At 43.6% G+C, this 12897-nt stretch overlaps 1 long non-coding RNA gene and 3 other non-coding genes across 4 annotated transcripts; 1 reads left to right on the forward strand and 3 right to left on the reverse strand.

Annotated features, from left to right (window-relative positions):
* Nucleotides 1–792: 792 nt before the first annotated feature.
* On the reverse strand, nt 793–1173 carry LOC110674461. The gene is made up of 3 exons (XR_002498887.1): nt 1019–1173; nt 888–958; nt 793–825 (listed from the first exon to the last, which is right to left on the reverse strand). It is a non-coding gene; the product is annotated as an uncharacterized LOC110674461 (long non-coding RNA).
* A 6140-nt stretch (nt 1174–7313) lies between these two features.
* Nucleotides 7314–7385, reverse strand: Trnad-guc. The gene has a single exon. It is a non-coding gene; the product is annotated as a tRNA-Asp (tRNA).
* A 4674-nt stretch (nt 7386–12059) lies between these two features.
* On the forward strand, nt 12060–12131 carry Trnad-guc. The gene has a single exon. It is a non-coding gene; the product is annotated as a tRNA-Asp (tRNA).
* Nucleotides 12132–12315: 184 nt separating this feature from the next.
* On the reverse strand, nt 12316–12388 carry Trnat-ugu. Its single transcript has one exon. It is a non-coding gene; the product is annotated as a tRNA-Thr (tRNA).
* Between the last annotated feature and the right edge of the window lie 509 nt (nt 12389–12897).

Here is a 12897-nt window from a genome sequence, read left to right on the forward strand (position 1 = left end):
ACAGTAATTTTCCCGGTAGACGGAAGACGGTGGAAGATGATCTGAGAAAGCACTTTATAGGCTGCGTTAAGAATGGTAACTTGTCACCCTTCTTGTATATTGGGTATATTACTCTCACCTTCCACTCCTCCGGTAACTGTTCTATACCCCAGAGTCTGACTATCAATCGGTAGAGACAAGTAGCCAACCTGTCCGGGCCCATTTTACTATGATCCGCTCCAATACCATCCATCCTATCGCATCCTTAACTTCATTTATTGAGGGAGTTGGCACGTCTACCTTATCCGCCATTCAGGTGCTCATCGTAGTGCTGCTTCCATCTTTCAATCACCTCACGTTCGTCCGGCAAGATGCCGCCATTCTTATCTTTGCGTTGAGTTTCTTGTAGAGCATATGCGTTTCGTGAGAACGATAAAGCTGCTCCATCGCTTCGCACTCCAACTTTTCCACGCGGCGCTTTTTATCCCGGAATAAATGGGCTGGCTGCCTTCGCTTCTGTTTGTAGCTCCACATTTCGACGGGTCTTCTCATCCTAAACCGTCTGACTTTCCTCGTTGAGCCTATTGTTCCGTCGATTCCCTTCCACGAACCCAATGGCTCCTTCAGCTCCTAAATTTGGGAAATGAGTTGTTTATGTTGTTTTGTAGGTAAAAACAATTTTGAGTGTAGTCAAAAATTTATTTTTATATTCTATAATATTCATTTGGTATCTGCCAGTAAATTCAAGCCGAAAAAACTACATGTCATTGCCTTGAATTTTTATTTACTGACAGTGTTGAGGAATATTTGATTAAAACGCTGATTCTCGTTAGCAGCAGCTACAAGCTAAAAGATAATTATTTATTACTGATTGGAGGTCATTTGGTATAGTTTAAGTTACCACTTACAATTTCAGTGTATTTATCGAATTTAACGAATATTCCCAACAATAGCTTTGCTTTTAACTGGGTTTCACCGGCTACAAATTAAATATTGAATTAGGAAATTGAAAAAATATACAAATATAAAAAAACCTCACTTCTTGAATTGAACACGGTAATTTGACTATAAACTACTTCTGAGTGTCTAGCGTAGGTTAGAATTCTAGTGGTGCTATGTGGTCCAAACCTAAGACCTGAAATTCACCAAAATCGTGTATAAATTCATTTATCCACTTCACATCCACCTGTGCATTGCACACTTGCCACTTATGCTTCCGAAAATCCAAATTCTACGCTTTATAATGTAAATTTTCCAGATGTATATATAAATGTATGCCACGCACTAGAAATCACATCGTCATTGCATCGATACGTATAGGTACTTTTCCTGGGCAATCTATACTTGACGTTTCTACATTTGTTCTCCCGTTCCGTCAGACGTTCGCTCGTTCTGCTTTCGCTCTGGCGGGGTTGCCAGTTTCGCAACATTCTCCCCCCTGGTGGAACCCTCGATGTCTTCGGTTCCAGCACCTTTCGATATCTCAAGGACCGCCAGTTTCGAAATTGGCTTCCTAGCAGGAGCATTTCCGGCAGTCTGTACGATCGCCTGGCGTGCACGTCCATCTGCACCAGTTAATACCTCGAGTACACGTCCGCGTACCCAGCCATTCCGCTTAGTATCATCTATGACCAGAACCAGATCTCCGGGTTCGATAGGTTTGACTTCATCGAACCATTTTGTGCGTTTGGTTAGGGTCGGTAGGTACTCCCTAGTCCAGCGCTTCCAAAAAATATCCAGATATTTCTGGATTGCTGTCCACGAACCTTTAAGAAGAGATACTTTGTCTACCGTCTGCACCATCGGCAAACGGACTCCTGAAGAGCTGCCCAATAAAAAATGATTCGGTGTCAATGCCTCCTGCTCCATTGAGTCCAGAGGCAAGTAAGTTAACGGTCTGCAATTCACTATCGCTTCTGCTTCCGCCAAAAAGGTCAATAAAGACTCATCGTCCAGTTTCTGGGTTCCGTTTTGAATAGAGGTCAAAGCAACTTTAACTGACCTTACCATTCTCTCCCAAGCACCTCCCATGTGTGGGGTGCCTGGGGGAATAAATTTCCACTCAGTTTGAGTACTGGTAAATTCCGTAGCGAGTCCTTTGTTGATTTGCTCTCTTAGAAGACGGTCAGCGCCATGAAAGCACGTAGCATTGTCGCTGTAGATTTCGAAGGGACTCCCACGTCGACAGATGAATCGGCGAACACTTTTGATGCATGATTCAGTAGTCAGTGTGTGAACTACTTCCACATGAACCGCGCGTATCGTTAAGCATGTGAATATGGCCACCCACCGCTTCACGTGACTGCGATTGACCTTCACCATCAGAGGCCCAAAATAGTCTAGGCCACAGTATGTAAAAGGACGTACATAAGCCGACATCCTAGCACCTGGTAGAGAAGCCATCCGTGGTACAGCAGGTTTGGATCGACGTATCTTGCACAGTTGGCATTGATTAGATACCTGCCGAACTTGGGTGCGTAGTTGAGCTATGTAGTAACGTTGCCGTGCTTCGTTGACGACAGCTTCATTATTGGCGTGCAATAATTTGCGATGAAGATCCTCGAGCACCAACATGGTCAAACGATGCCTCTTTGGGAGGATTACCGGGAATTTCATTTCGACTGGCACATGCTGAGCTGCACTTATTCTGCTATCCATACGCAAAACCCCGGCTGCGTCCAATATCGGGGATATTTTGTGAAGAACACTGGTTTTTTCCAGTGGTTGGCGCTTCTCAATTGGGAGCAGCTGATTATTGGTCAAAGTAGCTAACTCGTCGGCGTACGATTCCCATTGTACCGCACGAAACAAACATTCTTCTGCCCTTTGGTACTCAGGCTGTGTCAGATGACCGATCTCCCTCTCTTGGCCATTGACTGATAATCTACAATTGTTCAAAAACCGGCAAACATAAGCCATCACGTGCTGCATCCTTTTCCAAGAAGAGAATCTTTTCACATCCAGCAATTGTTCTGGAACTCGTAACTGACGATGAGCATAGCAGGCCCGTATTTCGTCCGTCACCATTCCAGGTGTCTTTTTCTGTGGCCACTGGTCTACAGGGTAGCGAAGAAAATCTACCGGTCCACCGTACCAGATGCTTTTCTTGTTGAAGTGTGGTCCTGAGCCCCATTTCGTTGCCTCGTCAGCTGGATTTAGCTTGGAAGGAACCCAGCGCCATTCTTCACGATTAGATTTCTCCAATATTTCACCCACTCGAAAAGCAACAAATGGGCGAAACTTTCGGGGATCTGCGTATATCCAACTCATTGCGACCTCTGAATCACTCCAGAAAAAAATCCTGTGAACGGGTAGCGAATGTCCATCGACTACATATTTAGCCAGCCGTACTCCCAAAACGCATGCCATCAGCTCCAGACGGGGAATTGTTACTGGTTTCAATGGGGCCACCTTGGTTTTTGCTGCCACGAATGCCACCTCGGCTGGACCATAAGCAGTAGTTCTCCGGAAATACGAGACGCTCGAATATGCTGTCTCGCTCGCATCCACAAATGTGTGGATTTCTAATGCTGAAAGATCTCCTGAAGAGAAGTAGCATCTTGGAATTCTTACACCGTCGATGTCATCTAACATATTCATCCATTGCTTCCATCTTTCAAACGTTCCGTCACTGATTCGTTCATCCCAACCAGTTCCTTCGCGCCAGGTGTCTTGTAGTAACACTTTCCCGAATACCAAGTACGGCGCTAAAAACCCTTGAGGGTCGAAGAACGACATTACGCACCTTGCTAGCTGGCGTTTTGTTGGCCTGATGTTGTTCTCTCGTAGCTGGGCAATGTCTTCGGGCATTGATGTGTTGAATCGGAATTCGTCCGCTCTAGTGTCCCAAAGTATTCCGAGAACCCGTTCCGATTGCTTTTCTAGGCCAGAGTTCAAATCGATGATGGTTTGTTGCTCTACTTCTCCAAGTTGTTCTAGGACGGCTCGTTGGTTACTACACCAATTCCTAATTTCAAACCCACCGTACTTGTGGATTGCCTTCACCTGTGCAGCAACTCGGGCAGCTTCTTCTATGGTTGCAAAGCTGTCGAGGTAATCATCCACATAGTGGTTGTGGACGATTCCTTGCACTGCTCTAGGGCATTCAAGGGCGAACTGATTGGCATTCGTGTTTTTTACAAATTGCGCTGTGGCCGGAGAGCAAGTTGACCCGAAGGTGGCTACGTCCATCAGGTACGTTTCCGGCGGTGATGTTGGGTCGGCTCGATACACAAACCGCTGTGAATGGCGATCTTCTGGTCGAATGCGTACCTGGTGGAACATCTCTTTAATATCGGCGCTCACTGCTACCGGATGTTGTCGGAAGCGAAAGAGTACCGTAGGGAGAAGCGTCATTTGATCGGGCCCTTTTAGGAGCATGCTGTTTAATGATGTGCCATCAACCTTCGCTGAAGCGTCCCATATGAGCCGGACCTTTCCGGGCTTCCTTGGGTTAGTTACAGCTCCAAGCGGTAAATACCACACGCGACGAGGATCACCGCTTTTGAGCTCCTCGGGTGACGCACGATGTGCGTAGCCTTTCTGCTCGTACTCATAAATCTGCTTTCGAACATTCTCGTTAAGCATTGGATCCTTCGCCAGCCTTCGCTCCAGGCATTGAAGCCGTTTGACAGCCATTGGATAGCTGTCGGGAAATTCGAAATCATCATATTTCCATAACAGACCCGACTCATAACGTTGATCCATCCGTTTTGTTGTTTGCTCGAGGATTCGAAGGGCACGTTCCTCGTCCGCGGAGATTCCGGCGCCGGCCGGTTGTATTCCAACTTCTTCTAGCGAAAAATATGCTTTCAACGTTCGGTCCAAATTATCACCTTCAGAACACTCGCAAACATGGTAGTTAACCGAGAGTTGTCCTGCATCACGATGGCCTCCGTATACGCACCAACCAAGCCTTGTCTTGACGGCTGTTGGACCACCTTCGCACCCTTCCTTAACCTTTAGTGGAACGGCCAACTTCAGGTTATCGACACCGATTAGCAACTGAGGTGTCACGTTGTGGTACTCTTGTATGGGTAGGCCTCGCAAATGTCGAAATTCATCAGCTAGCTGCTCGATCGGCAAACTTTGTCTGGGCAATTCGAGCGACTCCACAGTTCCTACCTCTGACATAATGTACCTCGGTGCTTGTTCATCAGTGCCAGAGATTTCTATTGTTACTCGATGCGAATCATTCTCTTCTCTTGTCACATTGCCAGTCCATTTGAGACACAGCGGATGTCGGTAGCCCGTCACTTTAAGCGTTGCTGCCAATTCCCGCTCGATCATCGAAATATTGGAGCCTTCATCTAGGAAGGCGTATGCAGTGACCTTCTTTAATCCACTGTACAAGACGACGGGAATTATACGGAATAACAAAGATGGAATGTCTCTGTTGTGGAAATGGTGATCAAGTGGTGCCGGTGCACTGGAAGTCGCTGCATCCTTCGCATTGGAATGCAGAAGTGGATGGTGACATGTTAAGCAACCATTCACTCCTCATCTGTTGCTGATTCTACAGGATCGTCGGCCATGGTTGTACAAGCAGGTGCGACAAAGGCCGAGGCTTTGAACTCTTTTCCAACGTTCATCGGTTGATAGTGCCTTGAAAATCGTACAGTCCCTCACACGATGTCCAGTTTTCTTGCAGACAGAACAATCAAAATTGTTGCTGGAATCTGCTGGTCGATTCATGCTACTCCTGGCAAATGTACTGCTAATTACCCCAGCATCGGAATGCATAAAGGTCCTGTCGAGTGCCTTTCCTTTTTCGCGTTTCGTTAATCGTTCAATTTCGCTCCCCCCATAAGACGATACGCTGCACGCATCAGCGACGACTTCTTCCATATACTCGCCGAACGTTTGAAGATTAACCAGAGGTCGATTCTTCCGGTACGATGCCCATCGCATTTTGTACTCTGCAGGAAGCTTCTCAATTAAATCTTTCAATAGGGTTGGGTTGCCCAGGTGATCCAATAAATTGGCGGCGGTGATATGGTCACACAGAGTTTGAATTTTTGTTCCATACTCGATTATGGTGTCCAGCTTATCAGCCTTGGGACTCGGCGTACTTCTAACTCTCTCGATCAGCGACTCTATCAGCAGTTCAGATCGTCCATAGCGCATGCGGAGTGCTTCAATCACATGGGGTACAGAAGCAGGCAGAATAAGGCGACTTCGAGTAGCTTCCCAGGCTACACCTTTCAAACAGCGCTGCAACCGAATCATGTTCTCGCCGTCACTGTATCCACAAGCTTGCGTGGTATAGGTGTACTGGCTTATAAACACCGGCCAATCTGCCGGATTCCCAGCGAAGTGTGGCAAGTCACGTGGCAAAATTTGTCGTGCAGCAAGTTGTTGAGGTGTGGGTCCGAGTGATACCGGAAACATGGGAGCTTCTGGCTGCATCCGAATTTCGTCTTGAAAACGGACATTTTCGACAGGCAGCTCTTCACTGTGGAGTGCATTGTTCCGAATGTCTGCGGCAAATGTTACGCTGCCGTGACCGGTGTTGCGGGTTAAGATTTCTTGCCTTGCTCCACGTTCAGCTTCAGTAGTTTGCCCTAGGACGTTTTTGACGCCCTCGCTTATTCCATCGGTTGCTGAGTACGCTGCCGCTTGCTGTTGGTATTCGGAACGATTCTGAGTTTCTCCTGCTAGTTTCGGAGTTGATGAGGGACGACCGCTGAAATGCTTGGAAACTTCCACCGTTTTCGGATAAGCTCCTTTGCTTCCGGCGATCCGGTCCGGTACCGATGGTTGCCGTCGGTTTTTCTCCTTCTCTGTGAGGTAGAGCGTCTTGTACTGCTCAAGCATTCGTCGTAAGTCCTCTACGTCTTCGGCGGTCGAGGTCTGGTCTAACGGGCGCATTCCTGGGTCTTCCTCTCTCTTCAAGCTTTCGACGTACACTGGCATTTTTGCTGCTGGAGGTAGAGTGTTGGTCTTAGTTTGATCCTTCTCGGGACCCGTATTTCCAATCTCCCCACCGACCGCGCCTTCCTGCTCTCCGTGGACGTTTGAGGCAACTTGATTGCCGTCACCAAATGGAATGTTGAGGTTTTCCATCCAATCTCGTATCTGCTGGTCAGATTTTCCTCTACTAATTTTGCTGCGGACGCTCGCTGCATCGTCCGCTATAGACGCCTCCAGAACCTCGAACTTCTTCCTGGTATACTCTGCTTCGATTTCGAGTGCTGCCTTTTTCTTCTGGATGGCTTGCTCCTCTTCGAGCCGCTGTAAATGTATTTGCAGCCTGGCCCGCCGACTAGCACTGGTAGAGGCTGAGCCCAAGCTCTCTACGTGGCTGGTGGTTTCATCATTGTCCCCTCGGGTGGCTCCCCGACGGGGAATTGAACCCCGGTCTCCCGCGTGACAGGCGGGGATACTGACCACTATACTATCGAGGAGGAGCAAGCCATCCAGAAGAAAAAGGCAGCACTCGAAATCGAAGCAGAGTATACCAGGAAGAAGTTCGAGGTTCTGGAGGCGTCTATAGCGGACGATGCAGCGAGCGTCCGCAGCAAAATTAGTAGAGGAAAATCTGACCAGCAGATACGAGATTGGATGGAAAACCTCAACATTCCATTTGGTGACGGCAATCAAGTTGCCTCAAACGTCTGGTTTTCTGGGTAAAATTAATATTAAGTGTTATCGGAAATTCATTTTTTTTACTCAAACATGTTCACCCCACTCAAACATAAAAAAGATGTAGAAAAAACTATATGTCATCACTTTGAATTTTATTTTATTGTTGAATTTGTAAAAAAAACAAATGCGTTTTCCAAAACACCAGGCAGTGCCTTTTGCTTAATAACTTTGGGTAGACGCATCTATTTCAAAAACCCAGAAATGAACAAAAATTTTGAGTACAGTCACCCCACAGTTATGGATCAACTAAGGGTCATTTTTCGGAACAATATGTGATTAAAAATCATGGTGACGCTATACAAAACAAAATTACCTTCCTGGCACTGCAGAATATATTTGTTTTTGGGAATAAACCTTAAAATTCTCGATTATTTACGAAAAAGTATCAATTTTGCTAGAAATTTCAAACGATGTCCACCCCACAGATGTGGATCAATGGGAGAGGAGGGTTTTTATTATGGATCAAATCGACTCATATTATGGATCAAAACACTATAACAGCAATTTATCTGCGAGGAAAACGAATGGTGTGTTAGTGAAAGCATACGTTTTGGCGTTTGTTTCGGAATCGTCTTATCGTTGATTCATAACTGTGGTATGGTTTTTATTGCCCCACAGTTATGAATCAATGCTTCTGGGAATACGGTTAACATTTTATTTCCTACGGACGGAAAAAAATATGCTTAAGCATATTATAATTGATTGCGATGCTATATAGATTTATGGTTCACGTAGGTAAAATGTGTTTTGGGTAATTCCAACTATATTTGAGAAGATATTCCAGTTTAAATGCAACTTTGATCCATATCTGTGTGCTATCCATAACTGTGGGGTGACTGTAGTGTCCGGTTCCATTGCTGAAACTTTTTGAAAATCGCTTCGAAAACCGCAAAGATATGCATGGTCAAAGTTTCACTTCCGACTCTCTGAGGGGGGGTTGGGTGTACACTGTACTACCCACTTCTACAATATCATGTAGTGCTTCGGAAAGCCCAAGCAAGACGGTTCGTTTTGCCGAAGTTTTGCTGTTTGCGCTGTGTGAGTGCGAAAAGATATTCGTATTCAGTCGAGGATGGATTACCAACTGGTGAGCTCGTTTCATGCTTATGATAACACATTTTTTCATGAAGGCGTTGCTTTTATGCAATATTCAAACAAACTTTGTATGGTTCGTCACTACAAGTGTCGGCATTATTCCTGTTCCATATAATTTAAAATATATGCATATATTTTTCTCTTTTCGCAATCAATAAAAACTTCTTTTGAATGGTTCGACATTATAGATGTTGACGTTTATTTTTAATCTTCTACCAAAAACTTCTCAAGACAAAAAAAAAAACTAGCTTTAAATTAAGTCGTATTTTTCCTCCTTATCCATGGATCGCATCTCCGACCAAAGGTGACTCCCAGATCTTTTCCTCCCCCACTAATAAACACCCTTCCCGTGGTGATTGTGGAGATGCAGAGGTATTCTCGGTCTCTAGAAGCAACAATCATTACACCCTAACATTCCTTCCCCATCCCAACTGACTGTAAGGACTTGGCCGGCGTCGTTATTGATCAATAATATTAGATCTGCTAAAATTGCACTCCGAGAATAAGCGGAAACTCCCATCCCTTATTCATTTGGATCGCAGTGCAATTCTTACCAGTTCCGATCAATCACGGAGTAGCACTCATTGACATGTACAGCCAGTCTATGCTATGCTATGCTATGCTAATCTCTCAACTGCAATCGATAGCTAGAATGCCAGTACCGTAATTCGGGGTAACATTGATCAGCGGGGTAACTTTGATCGGGATGACTCATCTTGTTAAACGTTCAAATAAAGATTTATTGATGAAACATTTTCGAACCATGAATGGTGCCTCTCTTTCGTATATTCATAAGCTAATGATAATTAAGGTTTTTGCAAAAATTGCGTTTAGTTCATGCGCAAATTTGTCAACTTTTTGAAACAATGATTTCTATCATTTTCACTGACACTACCGAAAATTCATGTCTCACATGAGTTCTGCAGACGATGTGATCAAGGAAAATGCGGGTGTTACTAAAAATGGCATCGCCGAAAACGATTCCGTTGTCAAATCTTTCATAAGTTTATTCAGTTAGGCAACATTAACTAATTACTATTACGAATGTAGAATTTCCTGAGGAAATTGCCTACTTTTAGGTGTATTCCGCGGTTCAAGGTGTTTTTAATTTTGAAATAACTCAAAAAGTAAATGACTTGTAAGAGTTTGGTCTTCATATTTGGCTTCAGGGGCCCTGATTTTAGTAAGTAACGACATTTCCAATATTAGCGAACGTTGTTTACTTAGGTGATCAATGTTACCCCATATCAGCTGAATCAAAAAATCACTTAAAACATTTTTTTAAACATGTTTAAATCTTTCGAAAAACAAAATAAAGTACATAGTTAGGAGTGGTGGGTGCCAGTACTTGTTTTAAAAATATAAAACTTGTAACATTTGTGTTGTGAAATGAAAAATTTAAGAAAAACTAAACAAAATTATCAATGTTACCCCGGATTACGGTACTTGTAAAAATATAAATTATACCGTTTTGTCTCAAATTCCGAACAGACTCATATTCCGAACACTCGGTTTTTGTATGGCGATTTGTTTGCAATGTTTCGCTGAAATGTGTCATCAAATTTCCAAGAAACGGCAGTCATTTGGAATGCAATTTTAATGTCTTTTAACTTATGTTATATTTTGGGAATTGTAATGATTTTCTAGTTAGAGGTCCGCAAAACTAGCTCAGATAAATTTGTTTGCGAAATTATTCATTTGAATTCAATTTATTCGCGCTGTTCGGAGTTTGAATCAAGGTGTTCGGAATATGAGACAGAATTAACACATTGTTCGGCATTTGAATCAAAATGTTTTTCCATATTTTAACGTAAAAACAATACTTCTTCTTCTTCTCTATGGCGTTACGTCCCAACTGGGACAGAGCCTGCTTCTCAGATTAGTGTTCTTATGAGCACTTCCACAGTTATTAACTGAGAGCTTTCTTTGCCGATTGACCATTTTTTGCATGTGTATATCGTATGGCAGGTACGAAGATACTCTATGCCCTGGGAATCGCGAAAAATTTCCTTTACGAAAAGTCCCTCGACCAGCGGGATTCGAAAAACAATACTAAACAAGTTCAAATACAAAATTTTATCGGCACTCTCAACAGCTAACAGCTAAATCTAGTCAAGAAATCTAAATTTTCACAAATATCAGCTAATTTATGCCTATCAGACGCATTTGAAATCACTGTTGACCTTAAGTGTTAAAAAAAAACTTGAGTGTTTGGAATATGAGTCAAAACGGTAATTCTTTTAAACCACATGCATGAATATTCAAGTTTTCTTCGAAAATTTTTTTTTTTCAAGGTTATCCCACTTTACGATACTTATTAATCGAGCTAAAGGAGTTCGCCAATAAAATGACAAAACTTTTTCTAAATTTTCCTCACAGTTGATTTTCTAGGCATACTTCCAAACATTTTTGGTGTGGAATTTGCCAGCCTCTTCGGAAAACATTCTGGTTGATAAAAAAGAATGCTTAAGTACCGCAAAGCGGTGTACATATAAGTCATGTATGCGCCGTAGGAGATATATCGTATTTGAAATTATCGATTATTAGAGTAGTCCTTCTGATGCTGACTTTCCAGTCTAAACTGAGGAAATTTACTAAATATGTGCATTGTTTGTTCACATTTACATGGAATGTTCTTCCTGTGTTACGAATCATACAGTGAAATCGATCAAACCCAATATTTGCATGATTAATTACTAAATTTGTTAACACAACTCCCACCCAAAGCATCACGTTCGCTCCGAAACAAAGTGAGCTAATTTGTTCGGGAATTCTAATTAGGCGAAAGTGAAAAATTCTACCATTACTTATTATTTTTTCTCCACTCTCACCAAGCGCATCTTCGCGTAGGTCTTCCGGTGAGCGTAAAACAGCAACTAGCAACGTAACGAAAAAAAAAGTGTAAACCAAACCTTCGGCCAGAAACAGCTCGCTTGAAAAATGCCACCATTTGTTATAATTAAAACAGCAAACGCACCGGGGAAGAAGTAGTGTAGTAAAGTAGGTTTGTACCTTCCAGCACTCTGAAGTTGTTCTTTGCAGTGGAGAATGAGAAACCCATGCGAAGAAAAGGAGTGAAACACGAGCCCGATACTCTTCCAGCAGTCAGTAGCAAGAAAGAAATTAGGTAAGCAGCGCCTTTGCTGCTTTCCTATTAGAACCGCCGAGCGTTCCAGAGAAGGTCGTTCAAATAGATAATGAGCAAGACTGAAACGGTTGAAAATGTAATAATCGTGTTGTTTTTTGCTCGCAAGTGCAAATTAGCAGGGTAATTTGTCTTGCTCACCGTCTCGACAATTGTAGCGCTCCATTGGTCAGCATTAGAAAGCACAACGTGTTCCTCGATAGTATAGTGGTCAGTATCCCCGCCTGTCACGCGGGAGACCGGGGTTCAATTCCCCGTCGGGGAGGTTTAATTTTTTTATAGCATGATATATTATATAATGTTTGCTAAAACCTACGGTCCATAATAAATGGCGAAGATTCAAAATTATGACCACGTAGTTTAAGGACATTTCTTATGTAGTGTGACTGTATGTAGATGCCCTAAATCTTCATTATGACACAACACACAACAACCACAAAAAAATTACATGCCTCCTGTGAGAATCGAACTCACGACCGCTGGTTTACAAGACCAGCGCTCTGCCATCTGAGCTAAAGAGGCTTCGATGCTATTAATAACACCCTGTGCTGCCGAAAACTGCCAAATTCTTCCAATTTACCTCGATGACGCGCTTAAACGCCATCGAATTTTACAGCAATAAATTATCCGCCGGTGCGCGACTGACGGAATACAGCGATGAATTATGCTGACGCTCGTGTGCTTACCGAATTCCAATCACATTTTCGGTGATCGCTCCGCGCCATCTCCGTCCGCAACCGAGCAAAAGCCATGTCAAAATTCTTCGATGATGGATGGGCGCACCAAGCGAATGGATAGGGGGAGAGATCATCGTCGTCCAGTAGTTTACCTATGTAACCTTTTCGGCTATTACACACCAACGACTCGTCGCATCGCGTCACCCGCTCGCTTGTCACGAGGTAGCAACAGCAGAAGAACCGCCGTTCTTTGCATAACTGTCCCATGTGCCATACCAGGCAAATGGAAGAAAGACAATCAAAGATTTTTATCATGTTTGGGCATGTTCTATATAGGTATCGTAATACGGGGTA

The sequence above is a fragment of the Aedes aegypti genome, chromosome 1 (assembly GCF_002204515.2).
Source record: "Aedes aegypti strain LVP_AGWG chromosome 1, AaegL5.0 Primary Assembly, whole genome shotgun sequence".
Taxonomy (NCBI): domain Eukaryota; kingdom Metazoa; phylum Arthropoda; class Insecta; order Diptera; family Culicidae; genus Aedes; species Aedes aegypti.